At 47.8% G+C, this 21,842-nt stretch overlaps 1 pseudogene across 1 annotated transcript; it reads left to right on the forward strand.

Annotated features, from left to right (window-relative positions):
- Positions 1-14,094: 14,094 nt before the first annotated feature.
- Positions 14,095-14,501, forward strand: LOC308419655 (large ribosomal subunit protein eL32-like; annotated as a pseudogene). Its single transcript has one exon. The product of its transcript is annotated as a large ribosomal subunit protein eL32-like (transcript).
- The last annotated feature ends 7,341 nt before the right edge of the window (positions 14,502-21,842 follow it).

Consider the following 21,842-nt stretch of genomic DNA (forward strand, 5'->3'; position numbering starts at 1 on the left):
GTGGCCTGAGGGGCGGGCCTGGGTGGAGAGGGGCGGGTCTTAGACACAGCGTCGGGGCGTGCGGGTTCGTCTGGAGACCTTGGGGGCGTGGTCTGGGGAAAGCCTCCTCAACCAGACAGCGCCTGGGTTCCCAGACTGACAGGCAGGGGAATGACTGGTCCAAGCCTTGGGCGTGGTCATTGCAGGCTCAGGGGGTGGCCTGGGAGGCGGGGCTAGATGAGGAAGATTCTCCCGGTCTGGACTTGGGTCAGAAGAGGGAGGGACCTGAGGGCCTTCTGCGTCTGCGCCCTGCCCTTGACCTTGCCCGAGCTTTAACTGCTCGCCTTGGCACCGGCAAAAGGCCCCCTGCACCCTGTCACCAGAGCCAGAAGGTCGCATTCTCTCTGGAGGGTTAGCGGGGAGAGCTGGACCGGAATCCAGGCCAGAGGGCGCAGGCAGGCTTTTCCTGCAGTCGGCTATGACCTTTACTCAGAGAGTCAGCGTGCACTGGAGCTGCAAACGTTGGCGAAAGGTTGTCTGTGCTCCTGAAAATTTAAATACTAACTGCTTGTATAGCCAGATGACTGAGAAATCTCAGTGCCAGGAGACTGGGAAGGAAGAGTACTACGAGTTTGAGGCCAGCTAGAGCCAAATAGCAAGACCTGAAGAAACCAAAGCACAATAGCATCTATTTTCTCCGGACATTTTCAAGACGACTTATTGTCCACTCATGTAGATGTGGACAACGTGCTTGGGAACGAGAGCTGAGCCTATCCAAAAACTCCCCAGCCAGTGAACACTGGGAGGAAACACTTTGTTCACGAGTTTGGAAATTTTGCTTCAAGTCCCATTGTCTTCCTGTCTGAGCTGGTAGCTGTGGTATTGTAAAGGTGAGAGATTGTAAAACGTCTAAGTGTTGGGTACCTCGGCTGCCAAAGCTTCAGTGAAATACGCTGCCAGAGTCCTCTTGCTTTCTGCTCCAAGCAGCTGGGAGACAGGGTCTTATTTTTGAGCTGCTAATGAACAATGAAACATTCACATCTCTCTGCCTTGCCTGTAGCATTGTCAGACCCACCAAAGTCTGGAAAAGGCATATGGATTCCTTTAAGATAAATGCTCAGATCTATAAGATGAATCGTTCAACAACACCAAGAACAACAGTCTTTCCTGAGACATGGTCTTTAATGGTTGTAAGGGAACATTCCAGAAAATCCTCCTTTGAATTTTCTCCTAATCTGATGAACTGTTTCTATCCCTGACTATGGAATGTTCCAGGTCCACAATCAACATGACCTGGGCTATTCTTAGCCTCCTTACTCGCCATTTATTGCCCTTCTCGATGCATAAGCTAATGGCTTTGTTACCATTAGGCAAGTCCTTTAGAATATTCAGGCACACACCTACCTCCCACCAGCCAGAAGGCAAATGCTGTCAGCCTATGGCTTTTTTCTGTAATATTTACACTAATGTATTTGAAAAGTGTGTTGATGTCTGCATGACCTTCTTTGCTCTGTTTCCATTAAACATCTTAATATGGCTTCTTCATTGGAGTAGAGACTTCGGGGTTAACCTGGACAGATGCTTTAGAAAGCATGGCTCTCTGTCTCTGGTACGGAACTTCACCTCACCTCACATTCATCCTCAAACAGGAATAACATGGGTTAGGCATCTTACAATATTTGAGTGATCAACAGGCTTGTGCAGAGTTAAGGAGTTGGACCCAAGTGAGAAGGTAGCAGACGTTTATTCTTCTCAGTAATCATGGAGCCCAACGGAAGAGTTGGAGCTTTTGGGTAAGAGCAGTTCCCAAGAGCTGGATTAGCCTCAGAACTAATTTGGACATCACACACTCAACTCTAAATATTTATATAACACACTGTCTTGTGAGTCCTGTTGTCACATCTGTGTGAACAACTCCTCTCTACTGTCATTTAATCAGTCTCAGTACGTGTATTTCTCTAGCGTCTTTTGCATGTAATGTGTTTTCAAACATGGATGTTCCCAGGCTGGTCTTAACTTCTTTGTTTTTAGCTTATCAATCTTTGGTCAACAATACTATATTTAAAAAATACGTGTTTGTGCGTCTCTGTGCACACTGAGGCCACATGAAGATTCCCCAGGACTGGATACAGCCCATGGCTGGCTGCCCTGTGTGTGCTGGAAACCAAACTTAGGCCCTCTGCTCTTACCCCCGGGCCACCTCTTCAGCCCCTCCCCCTTTTGTTTTCTTTAAGAGGCCTAGCCACTTGCCCTGAAGAGTGGCCCCTGCTGTGCCTTCCTTTCACGTCTCCAGACCCAAGGTGCGAGCAGCTGCAGGCCTGAGCACTACCTGTGCCATTCATGTTGCTTCAATGTCACTTTTGTCCCCTGATGATGGTGGGCTGTGGTGGTGGTTTAGCTACACCTCTTTGGCTCCTGGAGGTGGGTCACACGCAAACACCAACAACTACCCAGGATTTCTTTGGATTAGCGAATGAAACATACACACACACACACACACACACACACACACACACACACACACCCCAGTTGAGTTTTGATTTGCTGTGACTAGCTCAAATGTTGGGTACTCCTAAACTTTCCCCTGCTACCCCAAGTCCAATTGGGAAAACGGCCAGAGGCCACTTCTTCCGTTGGTTGCTTTTCTCTCCTGCAGCTCTTGCATCCCATGATTCTCCCTCTTTCTTTTCCCCCAGTGCCTAGCTCTCTCTCTCTCTCTCTCTCTCTCTCTCTCTCTCTCTCTCTCTCTCTCTCTCTGTCCTCCTAGCCATTTGCCATTGGCTCTTTATAGATCAATCAAAAAGCAACTGAGCAATCAACAAGAACCTTCAGCATTGGGACATGCAGATCCTGATTAATTCAAATCTTTGGAACCAATCCCTGACAGTTGGTTATTTGATAAAAGTGGTGACAGACAATCTTTCCTGTCTATCTATTCTTTCCCTTTGGCTGTTCAGAAGTAACCACAGCGCTATGTCCTTAGCAAGAGTAAGCTTTATGCTCAGCTAAATGGAAATGTTATATGTCTGCAGAAACTCACAAGGAGATTCCCCACAGTTAAGAATATGCACATTCAAGATGGCCTGCTGGCTCACACCTCCAATCTTAGCACTTGGGAGGCAAGGGTCAGTAGACCAGTAGTTCAAAGGCCAGGGATGGGAGGCATAAGGGATTCAGCTACTCAAGGGGATGAGGTAGGAGGTGGGAAGTTCAAGGCCCGGACTACAAAGCTAGTTTGAGGCAAGTCTATGCCACTTGACAAGACCTGTGGGTCAAAAGTAAACATTGGAAGACAAGCTCGAAACAGCTCATTGGTGGAGTGCTTGCCTAACGTGAATGTAAATAATTCTGTTTGGTTCCCAAAGATGCTTAAAGGGAAGAACGGAAAGAGAGGAAAGGAAAGAGCACGGCTGTACTTCCCTCAGTCAGCCTTGCCAGCGAACACCCAGGCTCATATCACATAGTGTTGCCTTTTGTAGAGCAAAGGTCACGCTCGAAATTGTTGACTGTACTTTGAGTCCTAGATTTAGCCATTTGACTCTCATCCCTGAAACTGAGACTTAGTGACTTTTTTCTCCTCCTCTTCCTCCTCCTTCCTTTCCTCCCCTCCTCTTCTTTCCCTTTTACTTAGCACAAGATCCTGAGTTTGACCCCCATTGCTTCAGTTAGGTGTGAGGGATATATACTTCTTTTTAGTTGAGCTCCTGGATGTGATCACTGGGAAACCACATGCTGGTGTTTGCTCCTCTGTTTTGTTTTTGTTTGGTGACAGTGTGCCATGCAGCCAAATCTGGCCTGAGCCACTTATCTGCAGTCTCTGTCTCCTGCCTGCTAGGATTGTAGGCATGCACTACCTACATGCCTAGTTTGACATTCCCTCCCTCTCTCTCTCTCTCTCTCTCTCTCATAGAATTATTTACTTATTTATGTATATGAGTACACTGCAGCTGTCTTTAAACATACCAAAAGAGGGTAAACCACCATGTGGTTGTTGGGAATTAAACTTAGGACCTTAGAGCAGTCAGTGCTCTGCTGAGCCATCTCTCCAGCCCCCCTAAATTTATTTAACTTTTATTTTGTTTCCATTGGTGTGAGGGTGACAGATCCCCTGAAACTGGAGTCACAGACAGTTGTGAGCTGCCATGTAGGTGCTGGGGATTGAAACGTGGGTCCTCTGGAAGGGCAGTCAGTGGTCTTTACTGCTGAGCCATCTCTCCAGTTCTTTGACTCTCTTTTTACAACCCTTCCCAGGAACAGAAATTTGAAATCATCAGTTTCCTCAGGTAAGATTAAAATATATGAATCCAGAGTTCAGTTTGGACGGAGCTGGGTGAAGGAGCTGAGATGCCATTGAATGAGAAAACAGAAATCTCAAAAGCCCCAGAAAACAAACACATTAATTAAGGTTGGTGGGGCTTCGTGGGTTCTGGGAACTGAAGGAAGGGAGGGCTTAGCAAATGCCACCTTTACATAGCACAGACCTTCAGAGTTAAAGACTAGAACACATCTAGAACTGGAGAGAAACAGCTAGACTTTGGAAACATCTAAGAGATCTGAAGAGCCAGGGGTGGCAGATACCTATAATCCCACTGCTCTGGAGGAAAGACGCTCAGACATTCAAGATCATTGTTGGGATTCTGTAAACCCCACCCCTCAGTTACCTAGCAACAGCCAGGTGTACCTCACCCCTCAATTACCCAGCAGTAGCCAGGTATGCTCCGCCCCAGTGACCTGACACTATAAAAGGAGCTGCTTGCCCCCTCCTCTCTCTCTTGCTCTAGTGCTCTTGCTGCCTTGCTCTCCCACTCCTACCCCTCCTCTTCCCTTTCCCTTCCCCCTCTCCCACGTGCTTATGGCCGGCCTCTACTCCTCTCTCTCTCTCTCTCTCTCTCTCTCTCTCTCTCTCTTCTCTCTCTCTCTCTCTCTCTCTCTCTCTCTCTCTCTCTCTCTCTCTCTCTCTCTGCCTCTACCACCCTCTTAACTCTCCCATGACCTGAATAAACTCTATTCTGTATTATACCGTATGTGAATGGTCCCTCAGGGGAAAGGGATTCCCAACATGGGCCCCTCAGAGGCATCTCCCTTGCCCCCAGGCCTTACCGCACCTCCATGGGCCATATGCCCCCCCCACTCTCTTCATCCTTCCCCTAATAGTCATCCTCGGTTCAGCAAATTTGAAGCTAGCTTGGGCTCCACATAATGCGGTTCCCACCTCTCTGCTCCAAAAATGACTGAACCATCAAATTAAAGTCAGCAAATAATATGTCCGTGACTGATTAGTACTTACCACAACAATACAGAATTGGTTGAATATACTCACATACACAAATGTAACCATGTTTGCATTATCAGATTAAAGGTACATTGATTTTTCATCCATGGAACATAGATCATGTGCATGTGACTCAGGAAAGCTAATACTCAAATCTCAGCAACTAGGAAAACAAATAAATTTTTCCATCAAACCCCCCAAAACTGACAGCAATAGTGAAATGGTGTTGAAACCGAAGTATCCCTATTTGATGAGAGTTGGGGTTGTCCATCAAACCCTGTTTCCCGGCCGCTTGGAGAGCCAGAGGACTCTGGCAGCGTATTTCACTGAAGCTTTGGCAGCCGAGGTACCCAACACTTAGACGTTTTACAATCTCTCACCTTTACAATACCACAGCTACCAGCTCAGACAGGAAGACAATGGGACTTGAAGCAAAATTTCCAAACTCGTGAGCAAAGTGTTTCCTCCTAGTGTTCACTGGCTGGGGAGTTTTTGGATAGGCTCAGCTCTCGTTCCCAAGCACGTTGTCCACATCTACATGAGTGGACAATAAGTCGTCTTGAAAATGTCCGGAGAAAATAGATGCTATTGTGCTTTGGTTTCTTCAGGTCTTGCTACTTGGCTCTGGCTGGCCACTTTGTCTGCCACTCAATTAAACATCACTTTTAAACAGAGGTTCTTCCTTCTACAAACTAACCTTACCTTCACTTTTGGGATTAAATGTGTGTACTAATTTTATTATTACTGTTATTGTTATTGTGGCTTTAAATAGCCACAGGTCGCTATGAATATTTTAGAGGGGATGGATAATTACAGGACAATCTGTCTTATCTAGGTGGGCAGTTTGTATCAATATCAGTTGGCTCTGAGTTTATCGTGTGGACATTTTGTGGAGTGAGAATTTACTGACATAAATCTGACTAGCAAATTACAATATGTTCTTCTAGCTGGGCTGTCTTGTCTGCCTCAAGGGGAGAGGATGTGCCTACCTTCACGGAGTCTTGATGTGACAGGGTGGGAGGGTACCACTGGAGGCCCCCAACCACTCAGGGAAGGAGAGGGCAGATGGAGGGGGGATTGTTAGAGGGGTGACCAGGAAGGAGGCAGTGAGTACAAAGAATAAAGTTGCCTTGGTCATGGTATCTCTTCACAGCAATAGAAACACTAAGACAAGCTCTCATTGCACACCGATGGAGTATTTCCCCTGACTCTAGAACAGATTAATAGACCTTATTAATTTGTAGCGGGAAATAAGTCTATTAAAGAAAGGCCCCAAATCTGCAGAGCTGTCAGCGTGAACTTCTGAGCCCATGTGCTGGTGCCTGGGCATCGTCCTAGCTCACAGGAGGGGCAGAGTTTGAAGGTTGCCTGAGCTACACAGTGAGACCCTGTCTCAGAAAAACAATTCATCTTTTGGAAAAGATACATTTGTTTGTCTGCTGTGTTTCCGAGAAGCTACATTTTAATGGGGAAATTGTTCCTACAGCAGTTGCTAGCTCAGATCTTTAAACATCCAAAAGTCAGGCCAATGGTGGTGTTGCACACCTTTAGTTGTAGCACTTGGGAGGAGTCAGCGGCTGGTGGATGTCTATGAGGGGACAACAGACAAAACAAAGCAACAAACCCATAAGGAATTTGCTGGCCCTTTTGGCTTTCTGGTGTTCCACACAGATCACTGTATAAACCGTCTGGCGTTAACTCAGACATTTATGTCTGTTCTTATTGTGCTTGTTGGAGGTAGAACTCTGGACGCTGGTGGTCCTGAGGGTGGGGCTCTGATGAGTGTGGAGATCGCTCTCACTGAAGAGGCCAACACCCGCCTGGTCCTTTCTGCCTGAAGGGGACACTGCAAGAGACAGCAGCCTGTAGTCAGGACAGGGGCTCTCACCAGAAGTCAGCCACACCGACAGCCTGATCTTGGAATTGCAGCTCACAGCACTGAGGGGAGCGCATGCTTTCCACCATGATGATAATGGACTGAACCTCTGAAACTGCAATCCAGCCCAACTAAATATTTGTGTTTATAAGAGTTGCCTCGGTCATGATGTCTGTTCACAGCAATGGAAACCCCAACTAAGACAGAAATTGTTATCAGAAACTGTGGTGTGGCTGTGATAGGCCTGACCATGCTTTTGTTTGGAGGAATGTGGACTTTGGATTTGGGAAGCAATGGAATGCTTTTGAGTGTGGCTTAATGGACCATCCTAGTAGGTATACAGAGGACATTGGTGCTGAGGATGATTAGGATTAGACTTTTAAAAAACCTGCTTTTCATAAGGGTTCTCAAATGCTTTAATCCCCACTTCTAGCTTACCATCCAAAGGTAGGGGAGAGAAAATAGTAAATAGGACAAGCGGATGCTGACCTGTTTAGAAGTAGTTCCTTGTGGTGATTCCCATTTCCATGTGTCAGGATACCAACAGTCTAGTTGAGTAGTGTCAGGATACCAAACATGAGTCATCAGTGGGGGCATGATGCAGCAGAAACAGCCAGGTCTCCGCTGAATTGGCCTGAGTCATGGTTGGTATGCAGGGGAGGGCAAGTACCTGTATCTAGTTATTCAAGATGTGTCCCATCCTGACCCCTATTTGATTAATTTCTTTCTTTGTTTATGACAATGGGGATTGAACCTGGGCCTTGTGTTTGCTAAACAGTCTCCCTTCTGCTGAGCTACTTTGCCAACTTTTTGTTACTTTTGTTTCTGTTGCTTGTTTTTTGAGATGGTCTCATTATGTAACTCTGGCTGGAACTCTGGCTGGCCTGGGCCAGGCTGGCCTCCAATGCACAGAGATACACCTTCTGCCTCCCAACTGCTGGGACTAAAGGTGTGTGCCCAATGCCCAGCTCTCTTGTTAGTTTTGTTTTGACATAGGGCCTTGATAAATTTCCCAGACTGGCTTTGAACTTGAGATCTCCTGCCTCGGCCTCTTCAATCTGGAATCTGGGATTAAGACCTACTAGCCAGGATGCGCTGCCTTTTTATTCCTTAGTAGGGGAGGAAAGGCTACGGGTGGCGATCTTCATTACCTGACTTCTTTCCTTTCCTCTGTTGTGCTGCCTGGATCTCTTTCACTAATGCCCAACTCCTGGGCTGGCTTCGAACTCACCGTGGGCTTCTTACTTGAGTTTCCTGATGGTCGGAGTCCCAGTTGGAGAACCACAATGCCAGGTTCACATTCTTGCAAAAGTAGTTTTTATTGAGTCTGTGTTTATCAAAGATTTATTACGAGAAATGTGCTCACCCAATTCTGGAGGTCCAAAAGGCCTGCAATTTGTTTCTTGGCAGCTTGAGACCCAGAAGAGCCCACATGGCGCTTCAAAGGTTGACACTTCTGATCAATACTCCGGAAGAATTCCCCTCACACTCTTGGGTGGATAAAACCCCCACCCTGTATCAGGGAGGGCCGTCGGTTTCACCCACTCTACCAATGTAAACATACGTCTCACCCAGAAACACCCTCTTCAGCCACACATGGGGCACATGCCTGTCGTCCTGGCACTGAAGAGGCTGAGGCCATCTGGAGTTATCTGGAGGGGACCTTGACCACAGAGACCTCATCTCAGAAGGAGTCATACCCACAATAACATGTCACCACACGTCCAGGAACTCCATGGCCCGGTCAGCTGAACACATGGAGAGTATGGTCACTGTGGGTGGTATTTGTATGTGATCCAGAAAACGCACTGCCTGGCAGACACTACCACACAGCAGAGCCGTCTTACACAGTGGAGAGGAATGTGGACTCAGGAGTATGAGGTTATGCTCAACAGAGAAATCCTGCCCCTGCTTAGCCTTTGGTTGGTTTATCTGCTCTTAGATTTCAGATCCCGGACAAGCTGTGTTTCTCAACCACTTCAGGGTATCCCAACAACCGCTTAATTTGGGATCCATTTGTAAGTGTGGCCGCATCGATGTCCAAAGAGAACTGACAGATCCAAGGACACACCAGGCAGATCGGACAAAGTCGCCAAGGGAAAAGACTTAGACTCAGAGTTTTCACTGAGCCCCTGGTTCTGCTCAGGGTTGAAGATGTGGATAGTAAAGACAGCAAGGAAAACAAAATTCCCACAGCCCTAGACAGTGTGCGTACACCCCATATGTTCATACACACACACACATGTGCATACATATAGACACACTTATGTACATACACACATAGACACACACTCATATATACTGTCAGACACATACATAGATATGAATGTGTGAATGTATGTGCATGAGCACACACAGTGCACCCTCCCACATGTACAGACACAGACACACAGACACACACAGACACACAGACACACACACACACACACACACACACACACACACACACTTGAAATAAAAGTGCAGTTAACATAATGGCCACCAGAGGGCGACAGAGGCAGCGCTTACTACTTTGCAATGGGACAAGCTGTGAGGAATGAACACTCTTTGATAGTTTCTAAATTCTCTCTGTCTGAATTTCTTTTCGTCAACACAATACAACACACACGGACACACACACGCAGGCGAGTAGAGGAGTCACTTCTCAAATATACACAAATGAGATTTTTAAAAATCTGACTCAACATGTTACATCAGTTTTAGTGCATTAGAACATCTGGAAAGAGGTATGGGTGATAACGTCATCTTCCTCCCAGGGCCGGTGGGTGGGGCTTGTGCATGTATTCAAATGGAAATATCGATCCTTTCATAAATTCAATTTCCCAAGCCTTTGTGGGCCGCTTAACCCTAGGTCGGTGACCCGCAAGCACCGAGCAGTAAGGACGCAGTAGGGTGTGCAGGGTGACTGACACTGGGCCCCGTCAAAGCCCCCCCCCCCCAAGGAAGCAATGGGAGGACACGCTGTTAATCCTAAAGGCAGCTATGGGATCACATGCAGTGGGTGGACAACGGCCTTCGAAAGTCTCAAACCAGCTTTGCTGGCTGTAGTGGAAGCCAATACAAGCTGCTGAAGGGGAAGACGTGAGTGTGAGTGTGAGTGCGTGTGTGTGTGTGTGTGTGTGTGTGATCTTGTGTGTGTGTGTGTGTGATCTTGTGTGTGTGTGTGATCCTCTGTGTGTGTGTGTGATCCTGTGTGTGTGTGTGTGATCCTCTGTGTGTGTGTGTGTGATCTTGTGTGTGTGTGTGAGATCCTCTGTGTGTGTGTGTGTGTGTGATCTTGTGTGTGTGGGAGATCCTGTGTGTGAGATCCTGTGTGTGGGAGATCCTGTGTGTGTGTGTGTGTGTGTGTGTGTGTGATCCTGTGTGTGGGAGATCCTGTGTGTGAGATCCTGTGTATGTATGCTCTTGTATGTGTGTTCCTGAGTGTGCCAGAGGATTGTAACGCTGACTCAGCGAGACTTATACTGGACCAGTGCTGGTTTCTCATCTCCTCCCGCATCTTCTCCTGGTTTTGTTTGGTTTGTTAAAAAAAATAAATAAATAACAGGTTCAGTGATTGAGCTCCGACCTTGCGGTTGCACAGCAAACACTTCCCCCAGTGAACCGTCATGCTAGTGGGGGATGATGGGGAAGCTGGGGAGACAGAGGAAGGGGGAGGGGCAGGTTGCATTTCCTTCCTACTCATCTCCCGGCAAAGGAGCAAATGGATCCCGACATTAGAAGCTTCCAGAACAGACTCTAAGGAAACGACTCAGCAGGTCCGAGCAGGGGAGACCGCAGAGGTGTCAGAAGGAGAGCTTTGTTCCTGGTGCGGGCACCCCGGGAGGGTGCAGCGCCGAGTCGCATCCTGGTGCCACAGTGCAGGTGAGCATCCCCGGGTCAATGTACGCAAGGTGACAGCGCTCGTATGCTACGGTTATGTTGTTGTTTATTATTTATAAACAGCTTGCTAACTTCGTGAGCGCCAATCTTGAACAGAGAGCAAGTTGTTTTACCAGCTCTCCAGCTTGGACAGTAATTTTAGAAGGCGGAATGTGAAGGCGCATGACCGGCCTGCACGGCGGAAGGAGGATGTTTCTGTGCAGACTTCCCAACGCTGCGACTTTTTAATACAGTTCCTCGTGTTGGGGTGACCCCACCGCCACCATCAAATCACCTCATTGCTACTTCACAAAATTCTGTAACTTTGCTACTGTTTTGAGTCATAATACATGCAGGATATCTGACATGGAAACCCACAAAGGGGTCGAGACACAGAGGTTGAGAACCACGGTCCGCAGAGGAAGCCCACAGGATCAGCTGTCACCTAGAGGAACCTTGGAGAATCACTGCCCCTATCACCCAACACAACCTGCTCACCCTCTAGCTTGGAAAACCAGTGACCAGTGAGTTAGGGGCATAGACCTAGGAAAGAAGAGGCCAGTTTAAACTCTTAAAAGGACAGATAATGTAATTTATTGTAATTTTAAAAGTTAAAGGAAATTAAACCACTCTCGTGGATTTTAAGTCATGTGTATGTGGCGGTGTGCCGTTTGCGTGCATGAGTGCAGTGACCTCAGAGGCCAGCAGGGGGCGCTGGACCCTGGAGTGGGAGCTAGAGCGCACGTGGGTGCTGGCCACCCAGCTCTGCACTTCTGCAAAAGCCGTCACTGCTGGCTCACCACTGCCTCAGCTCCTGTATTTTCATTTTAACGGCCAATTTCTAAATGGATTTTGTGTTCCCATGAACTTCGCTTTGATCACCGTTGTTTGTCTAAGAGAAGGTCTCTCTGTAGCCCAGGCTAGGCTGTGTCACAGCGGCAGTAAACTGTAACCATCCCGCCTCCGCCTTCTGAGTGTTTTGTTCAAGGCAGGAGTTGCCACCTTTGATTCCACCTGGCTCTTGTTTTGATGATATTGTGTTTTTTCTGTGGTCTTTCTTCGTTAATTTTTTGAGACCATGTCTCACTGAAACTCCTTGTAGCCTAGGCTGGCCCTGAACTCAGAGAGATCTGCCTAACCTGCTTCCTAAGTGCTGGGGTTGAGGGTGTGTGCCAGCCAGTCCTCTCTGCTATGAAAGGGTTTTGTATAGACTTTCTTAGTTGTACATCTGTAGGTGGGTGACTTCTGCTTTTTTTCCTGTTTCCCCAGGCTCCAGGAGGTAGGGGGAATTCTAACCTCTCCTGGTATCTTAATATGGGGCGTTAGTTTGTTTTAAGGGACAGACCTCACCCTGTGCCCCAGTGACATGGAGCTCACTGTCCAGCCTCAGGCTAAGATGTCTGTCTCCTGCCGCTGTGTGCCTCAGGGTGTTCTTGTATGTTTTCTGAGTGTCAGCCGAGGAGAAACTGCTACCTGCGTAGATGGTGGTGGTGTCCGTCAATTGGGCTTGGGAACTTTTTAAAATTAATTTAGCACAGTAGAGGGTTCATATGGCATTTCTATGTGCACACATCACTCTACTTTGCTCTGGTTTCTCCTTGTTGGTTTGAGATGTTTTCTATCCTTACACATGGCTGCCCTGTTTCCTTCAGATACAGTTATCGAGAACTATGTTTTGTCTATTGGGTCTGCTGCTGTTTAGACAGGGTCTCAGCAGCAGTCTGTGGATCTGCAACTGGCTGTGTAGACAGGCTGGCATTTACAGAGGTTTACCTCTGCCCCAGACCCCTGCCCCTGAGTGCTGGGAATAAGGGCTTGGCTGTGTAGACAGGCTGGCATTTACAGAGGTTTACCTCTGCCCCAGACCCCTGCCCCTGAGTGCTGGGAATAAGTGCTGTACCTTCCTTTCCCAGACCCCCTACCTGTTGAGGGAGTTTTATCTACACCTCTTTTGTTCCTGGAAAGTTGCATGCACTCACCTGCCCAGGAGCTATCTTGGGCCCTTGAATAGAACACACACACACACACACACACACACACACACACACACACACACAGATGCACACGCACACACACCAGTTATTCTTAAAACACCTTGGCTAGCACAATGACTGGGCACCCCAAATCTTCCCCGTAGCTCAGTCGGGGTTGGGCTGGTTGGCTTTCTCTCCTCTGCTGTGCTCGAGTCCTCTCTCCCAGTTCCTGATTCTCTCCTCACTGCGGAACTTTCCTACCCACTCTCAGTGTCCCGCCCCATGCTCAGTCATTGGATACTGCCAACTTTACTGATAGATCAAAAAACAATTGAAGACAAGGACCTTTAGCGTCACTAAACACAGATTCCTGATCTAATCAAAGCATCAGAACCACCCTCTACACCCTACTGGTAGCGGTAGTGTCTCTCCTCAGCTCACACTTCGAGCTACCCGGGGAAAGGACAGATAAATGGAGAGCCTTCCCTCTGGACACTAAGCAAGCCTCTTTCCCACTTCCTGTCCCTCAGAGACTCCTGTCCTAGTTCCTTTTCCTGTTCCTGGCAGTAACCATTTCAGGTTATTGATGGTATTTCTATCCCCTCCCCAATCTTCTCCCAGCTGGAGATTCCCAGTTATTTCATTTTCTGTTAAGACAAGAAAGAGGTTGGGAAGGATTTCCCCCTGTGAGCCAGAGCCTAAGGCAACTGAGGCTAGCTAGAATTCACTCTCATTATATGGCTCAGAATGACATCTTCCCAGTCTTTGTTTCTCTACCAATACAGCTATGTCCTCAGATGTGTGTCACCAAGCTCAGCATCCCTCGCAAACGTCTTAGTCTTCTCTTAGGATGGCTACCAGCTTTTAAAGGGTATGATTGTAAAGCTACCCTGATGGTTTGAATGAAAATGGCCGACCTCTTGGGATCGCGTCTGGAGAGTGGCTAGTATTCTGCCGGCTTCGGAAGCCGGAGGGAGAACAAGCTTGGCAGAGGTGCCCATTCCATTCCCAGTCTGATCAGTAGCTGGCGATTGGAAGATGCTCTGCAACATTACTCAGGGCCTGAGGCACGCAGCTCCACCTCCCAGGTTTTTTTTTTTTTTAACTAACGTGGGTCTCTGGTAAAAGCCATCATGGCTGCCCTCCGGCCTCTGGTGAAGCCCAAGATCGTCAAAAAGAGGACCAAGAAGTTCATCAGGTACCAGTCAGACCGGTATGTGAAAATCAAGCGAAACTGGCGCAAACCCAGAGGCATCGACAACAGGGTGCGGAGAAGATTCAAGGGCCCGATCCTGATGCCCAGCATTGGTTATGGGAGTAACAGGAAAACCGAGCACATGCTGCCCAGCGACTTCCGGAAGTTTCTGGTCCACATGTCAAGGAGCTGGAAGTGCTGCTGATGTGCAACAAATCTTACTGTGCTGAGATGGCGCACAGTGTGTCCTCTAAGAACCAAAAAGCCATCGTAGAAAGAGCAGCACAGCTGGTTCTCAGAGTCACCGATCCCAACGCCAGGCTACGCAGCGAAGAAAATGAGTAGATGGCGTGTGTATATGCCAAAAAAAAAAAAAAAAAAAAAAAAAAAAAAAAAAAAAAAAAGAAAGAAAGAAAATGGCCCCCATAGACTCCTAGGAGAAAGTGGCCTTGCGGGAGGTGTTGTTGGAGGAAGTGCATCACGGGATGGGGGCGGGCCTTTGAGGTTTTGAAAACTCAAGCCCCGCCCAGTGGATCCGAATATAGAACCCGTAGCTCCTACTTCAGCACCACGTCTTCCTGCATGGTACTGTGCTTCCTGCCATGATGACAATGGCCTAAACTTCTAAACTGTAAACCGGCCCCAGTGAAATGCTTTCCTTATTAAGAGGTCCCTACAGTCATGGTGTCTCTTCACAGCAATAGAAACCCTAAGATAGTCACTGGAGAAACCTACGGACTCCAGGATAGTCGCCGTTTTCCTTCTCTCAGATTCTTCCCGCTCATGTCCGAGTTTACATCTACATTAAAACCTTTTTAAATTAACTTCAACTTTGCTTCCAAAACAAACCAAAGACTGTGACGTGACCCTGGTGTGAATGCTATTGATATGTTTCAGCTAATTAAATCTTTTCCTCATTTGCTATTCATGTAATTAAGTTAAACAGGAGGCAGATACCCTATTTTTAGGTTTGGCTGAACTCTGATATTTAAAATTTGAACTCTTTCATTTTTATTTGACATCCGTATAAATTAAAAGTCATAATGTTTAATAATTTTGCTTGAAATACAGCGTATTGAGTAAGGTTATTTGAATCTGGACATTGTAACCAATATTGTATTCAATAGTTAGTTGGAACACAGAGGCCGAATTTTTGAGTAGGTGACTTAAGACATGAAGCAGTTTGGGTTTGAGAGCTGGTGTGTGTGGGGTCTCTGGCAGATGTGGAGTGAACCAGCAGAGAGGAGACTATGTAAACCAAGACACAAGCTCAGACACATCTATGAAGTGACCCAGCTGAAGCGCGACTCCTTTAGTATCTTGAATATTTAACTCGGTAATCCAGCTCATTTTTCCCTCAGGGTACCAGCAACTGTCCATCACACATGCGCATCGTAAGAACACTGTATCCTTATTGGGCCAGCACCAAATAAACCTGGGCATGATGGTGTGTGGCTGTACTTCTGTTGGCACAGTGGTGCGTGGCTGTAGTTCCATGGGGATGGTGGTGCGTGGCTGTAGTCCCATGGGCACGGTGGTGCGTGGCTGTAGTTCGGTGGGCATGGTGGTGCGCACACAATTACATGACTGTAGCCTTAGCACGTGCCAGGTTTGGGGTGGGAGAGTCAGAACTTCAAGGCCATGTTCCAGTTTTTCTCCGTTGCTGAGATAAAATTTCCCAGCGAAAAACTACGTATGGGAGAAAAGGGATTATTTCACTTCCTACTCCAGATCACAGTCCATCATCTTGGGGAGGTCACTGAGGCAAGAGCTTGAGACAGCCAATCACGTGACATCCGCGTGAAGGATGAGAAGGGAAGAGAGAGCCCTATGCTGACTGCTTCCTCGCTCTCGCCTGCTTTTCCTCAGTCTCCCATAGGTCACGGTCTAGTCCAGGAAATGGCGCTCCCCACATTCAGGATGGGTACCCTCCATTCTTCCTCAGTGAACCCAACTGAGAAAATCCCCTGTGGGCCAACACAGTCCAAACAGCCCACACTGAAACTCCCTTCTCAGGTAATTCTGGGTTGTTTCAAGTTGCTGGCTAAAACACCCAGTTTAGCGCATTTGCGACAGCCAGAGGTTAACGCTGCGCATCTTCCTCGGTCACTCACTTCCTTATTCTTTTCTCTCAGTGAGGCTGGAGCTCACTCACCTTCGGAACTCCAAGTCCAACTCCAAGGATCCTCCTGCCTCTGCTTCACCAGTGGAGTGGGTGCATGTGGCAGCCGCCTGGACCCGGCTTTTCCCATGGGTGCTCGCAGCCAAACGCAGGGCCTCCTGCTTGAGCAGGAAGCCCTTGGCTCTCTGATCCAGACTGCTCTGGAATTTACCACGCAGTTCAGGCTGTTCTCAAACTCGTGGCAATCTTCCAGCTCCCGGTGAGAAGTAAAGAGGAATAAAGGTCTGTTTTCAAAAGACATGATTTCAGCCACTTCAGTCTAACTTTAGATGAACGGACGATCCTGGGTCCCTGCTAGCTCCTGTTCACCCAGCTACACCAAAGAAAGGCTAGAGTGGAAACTGACTGAGAGCAAAGGTTGTCTAACGACTGCAGCTATAACGAGGTTGTGTGCCTGATAAACTTCAAAATAAAGAGGCCATAAAACCAGAGATAAACCTACACGTAGTCTTAGTTGGGAAATAGCCAAACGACAATCGACAATCGTTAGTGTCAGATGGGAAGATAAGACCAGAATAACCTTCTTGGCATCCATAACAGTGCCTAGGTTTGGTGTCTGTATAAGGCATGGATCATTGCAGATGCCAAGAAGTGCTTGCTGACGGGAGCCTGATGTAGCTGTTTCCTGAGAGGCTCTGCCAGAGCCTGACAGAGGTAGATGCTCACAGCCAGCCACTGGACTGAGCACAGGGACCCCGATGGAGGAGTTAGGGAAAGGACTGAAGGAGCTGAAGGGGTTTGCAACCCCATAGGAAGAACAATATCAACCAACCAGACCCCCCAGAGCGCCCAGGGACTAAATCACCAAACTAAGAGCACACATAGAGGGACCCATGGCTCCAACAGATTATGTGGCAGAGGATGGGCATTGTCTGGCATCAGTAGGAGGAGAGGTTCTTGGTCCTAGGATGGCTCGATGCCCCAGTGTAGGGGAATGCCAGGGCAGGGAGGTGGGAGTGGGTGGGTGGGTGAGCACCCTCATAGAAGCAGGAGGAGGGAGGATGGGCTAGGGAACAAACCACCAGGAAAGGGGATAACATTTGAAATGTAAATAAATAAAATATCTAATAATAATAATAATAATAATAATCATAATCATAATAATGATAATAATGATAAAGACCTGAATGACCTGTAAGACCACCCCGCTCTGGTTTTGCAGCCAAGGAAGAGAGGAAGCAGTCTGTATTTGGGGTTATAAAACTGCTCTCTTCCCAGCCAGTGCCCCTGCCATTTCTGGCTGCTACATACTTTGTAACACCTCTGTCTTCAGCACCCCCTGTGGAATGGAGGGGGGGTCTTCACAGCCTCACCGTGGCTACTCTGTCTCTGGATTATGGAATCTCAAGTGCTGGAATTATGGGCAGGAGCCAGTACTGCCTGCTACGCACTAATTTCGTTTTCTGTCAGCCTCATCAAATCCTGCAGCCTGTGAACTGTCTGGGATCTTCTCTGTACAGCACGTACTGCGAACACGCAGCGTGCTCGCTCCCCTTTCCTCCCTGAAGTTGGTTGAATAAAATTACATGGGTCCTTCCATTGTCTTCATTGCCATCTTGACCTTGACACTGTGAGGTCCCCCCTTCCCTGTTTCCAAAGCAGGTAGCATCATTGCTGTCCTGATCAGATGTTCTTCCTCAAACACAGCACAAAACCCCACCTCCTTCTAGCTCCCACAGCACCTTTCTGTATCTGTAGATGGACCTGCATCCTTACCTGTGTTGCTTGGGAAAGTGAATGTGGTGACCAAAACTCCAACTGTGCTTACAGAAGGTTGGTGTCAAGAAACTAAAGGAGTGGGGACAGCTTAGAACAGACATAGCTAAACCCAGACAAGAATTGAAACATCAAGGAAGACTTCCTCTTAGGTCTGGTGCAACCTCTGTTCCCTAGGAGATGCTATAAACCCCCTGTCCTCTAGGAGAGACACTGTAACCCCTTGTCCTCTAGGAGGTGCTGTCACCCCTTGTCCTCTAGGAGGTGCTGTCACCCCTTGTCCTCTAGGAGGTGCTGTCACCCCCTGTCCTCTGGGAGACACTGTAACCCCTTGTGCTCTAGGGAGTGCTAAAACCCCTTGTCCTCTAGAAGGCACTAAACCTCCCTGTCCTCTAGGGGGCGCTGTAACCCCTTGTTTTCTAAGAAGTGTTATAACTCTTTGGGGAGCTTAGTAACTGCTGGGGTTCTTAGTGTAGAAGGCATTAGAAGTCAGGATTGCACACTAACAGACACATGATCAGAACTTAGATTTCCTGTTGTGAAATGTTTTGTGATTTCAGTTCGAAACTAATGAACGGTTAATTCCTTACTAACTTTTGCCCAGTGTCTTTGGACTCATTGACTTGATGGCATCCATTACTTTGGGGAAGGCACAATCCACCTTGAGAGTAGGGGATTCCTTTCCTAGTTTTTCGATCTCAGAACCAGCTTTCTAGAGCTGAACCTGAGGCTATGGAGAACAGTCATAGGTGACCCAACACAACACTGGAAACTTACTTTAAACACTGTTTTTTCTTTCTTTTTTGGAAGTCAGTTGTAGCTGCACTAATATACACTTATTGACAACCATGGCTTTCTTGTTTCTTGTTAGTCACCATCACAAAGGGATTTCTGTAGAATATCGGGATTCCCGAGCTTCTTTAAACAACAACAGCAACCACAGCAGCAGCAGCAGCAGCAACAACCAGTGCCCTTGTAACCTGAGGGGGCTGTAAGCTTCTGTAATCTGCTGCTATGCCTCTGTAACCTCTGGCCACTCCACTCCCTACCCTGCCTCCACACAAACATTTCATTTGTAACCTTTTAACAAAAGCGTACAATGTTTGTCGTCTAAGAGATACTTGGCCTGGAAAGTCACGGAAGTCATGGGAAAGTCATGACCAGGGTGCATTACAGTGTTGTGCTGGTTTGAATACAAGTGGCTCCTTTGGGCTCACATATTTGGATGCTTGATGGTCAAGGAGTGGCACTCTTTGAGAAGGATTGGAGGTGTGTCACTGAGTGTAGACTGTGAGGTTTCAGAAGCCAAGGCCAGGCCCTCGTTCTCTGCTTTCGGATGAGGACGTACTGACCCAGTGCAATGCTTACTGCCGTGCTCCGCGCCATGATGATCTGGTACTGCCCCAGCTAAATGTTTTCCTTTATAAGAGTTGCCACGGTTGTGGTGTCTCTTCACAGCAATAGGACAGTGACTAAGACAAGTGTCATAAATGTAAATTATAGATTAATCACACTCATTTAAGGGGATGATGACATATCTAATCAACCAAAATCTCAAGTCACCTTTGCTAGGAGAGTGTCCATGCCGCGGAGAGGCGAACACCTTAACCCTAGCACACAGAGGGAGAGCTAAGAAAAGTACCGCCATAACCTTCAGGCCTCTGGCACTACACAGTGAGCTGGGCCACCTACAGTGTGAGACCCTGTCTTAAAAGCCAGCCATCCAAATAACCAACCACCCACACAAAAACCAAGAAACTATGGTGCCAGCACTATTCTTGTCAGGACCAAGTACACACCGAAGCCTCCTCTGGTCTGGCGCAGCATTAATCTTCAGAACTGGCAGCCGGTTCTATCGGTGGATGTTGGAAGAACTACAAACCAGGAGCTGCCATCACATCTCCACGGACCTCCTCTCCTCATCTACAACCGAGGACAGGAATTACCATCTAAGCTGCAGGCTCGAGGTCAGGATGGAATGAAACACAGTATACGGAAGTAGTATGTGGATTGAAAATGTTATTCTAATACCGGCAGCAGTTATAACAATCAGTACAGGGTGATAAAGTGCGAACACACCGGATAGACCGGGGGCATCTACGGAGCCTAAACGTTTACATAGCTCCAGGATGTGAAGGACGGCAGAGAACATTGTCTCTTGTTTGTTTGTGAGACAGGGTCTTGGTGTGGAGCCCAGATACTCCTGTTTTGTTCTCCTTGGTGCTGGGACTTAAGTACTACCATGCCCAGTGCCAGGTCACTTTTAGTTAAGTGAGAAGCCATGTTGGAAGAGAGAACCCTGGATGGGTTTCACTTGTGGACTGATACTGTGAAAGGAGCTATTTTGTTTATTAAAGTAAAACTGAGGACTCAGAGGTAAAGAGGAAAGGAGGGGGAATGGTCAGTTCTCGGTCAACTAAAGGTACCTAGTGTGACCCCGTATCCAAAGCAAACAGTCCCAAACAACAAAACAAACCCAACTAACCAAGCAACGCACAGGAATGGGCCTGTGGTGTAGCCCAAAGGCAGAAGCTAACCCCACAACACACCTGAGTTAGATGATAGTAATTGAACAGGCATCATATCCACTGTTGACTGTGCTTCTAAAATAATGCTTATTTTGGGGCAATTTTATATATAAGTGCAGAATTTGTATCACTCCATCTCCCTCCTCTATCTAGCTCTTCCCAAGCCCCTTTTCCCAGACTCGTGGCCTCTCATTTTTGGATCGTAACTGTTAAATGCACACACGCACGCGCGCGCACACACACACACACACACACACACACACACACACACATTTCCTTCTGAGTTAATGTTGCTTATGCACATTTAGGCTTTAAGCCAGCAATCACCTCCAGCTCCTCATCCAGGGTGCAGGCATCTGAGTCCCCCTTCCATTTAGCAGTGTCCACTGGTGTCATTTCTAAGTGTTTAGGCGACTGTGTTCTTGAGATTTGTTGCAGCTTTCACGTCATAGAGAAAACACCTTACAGCTCTGGTCCTCTGACTCTGCAGTCTTTCTGCCTCCTCTCCCACAATGTTCTCTGGGCTTTAGACGTAAGGGTTGTATTGCAGATGCGCCGACTAGAGCTGGGGATACATGGACAGTCACTCTTAGCATTCTGGGAAGCGGTGGCTTTCTGTAATGGTTGCCTTTGCTGCATAAAGAAGCTTCTTTGGTGAGAGCAACGCTTGTCAGGTTAAGCCAGGTCGGAGCCACACATCTCCAAGTGTGGAGCTGGCTGCAAGACCTTACAGTTTGCTCTGGTACACACCTTTGTGAGAATCTGCTTGCCTGGGAGTCAGGGCTCTCTAAAGAAATACTGGTGATAGGCTGGTCTATTAGGTACGGGGCTTATTAGATCGGCTTATAGGATGTGGTCCTGGCCGGCCGACATTGCCTGTCTTATAGGATGTGGTCCTGGCTGGCCTACATTGGCTGTCTCCTGCCAGACAGGACAGGAATCCCGTGGTCACTCAGTTCCCTGCTCTGGATGCTCAGCGGTTCTGGTCTGGTGCTGAAGGCCAGAGGATCCCCAGAGGTCTTCAGCCGGTGCTGGAATCTGGAAGTTGCTTCTAATATGGGAGTGTCTCAGCAACAGGCTGGGTAGGCTTGCCAGAGTGAGGCCAAGCAGGCAGGAAGACAGACTTCTTTTCTCCACAGTCTTATCCGGGCTGTGGCCAGCAAGTGCTGCTCAGATTTAGGATGAGTCTACTGACTTCAGATAACCTGAGTAAGAAACTCCCTCACAGGCCTGTCCACCAGCCTGGGTTGTAGTTGATTC

This window comes from Micromys minutus (genome assembly GCF_963924665.1).
Source record: "Micromys minutus genome assembly, chromosome: 4".
Classification (NCBI taxonomy): Eukaryota; Metazoa; Chordata; class Mammalia; order Rodentia; family Muridae; genus Micromys; species Micromys minutus.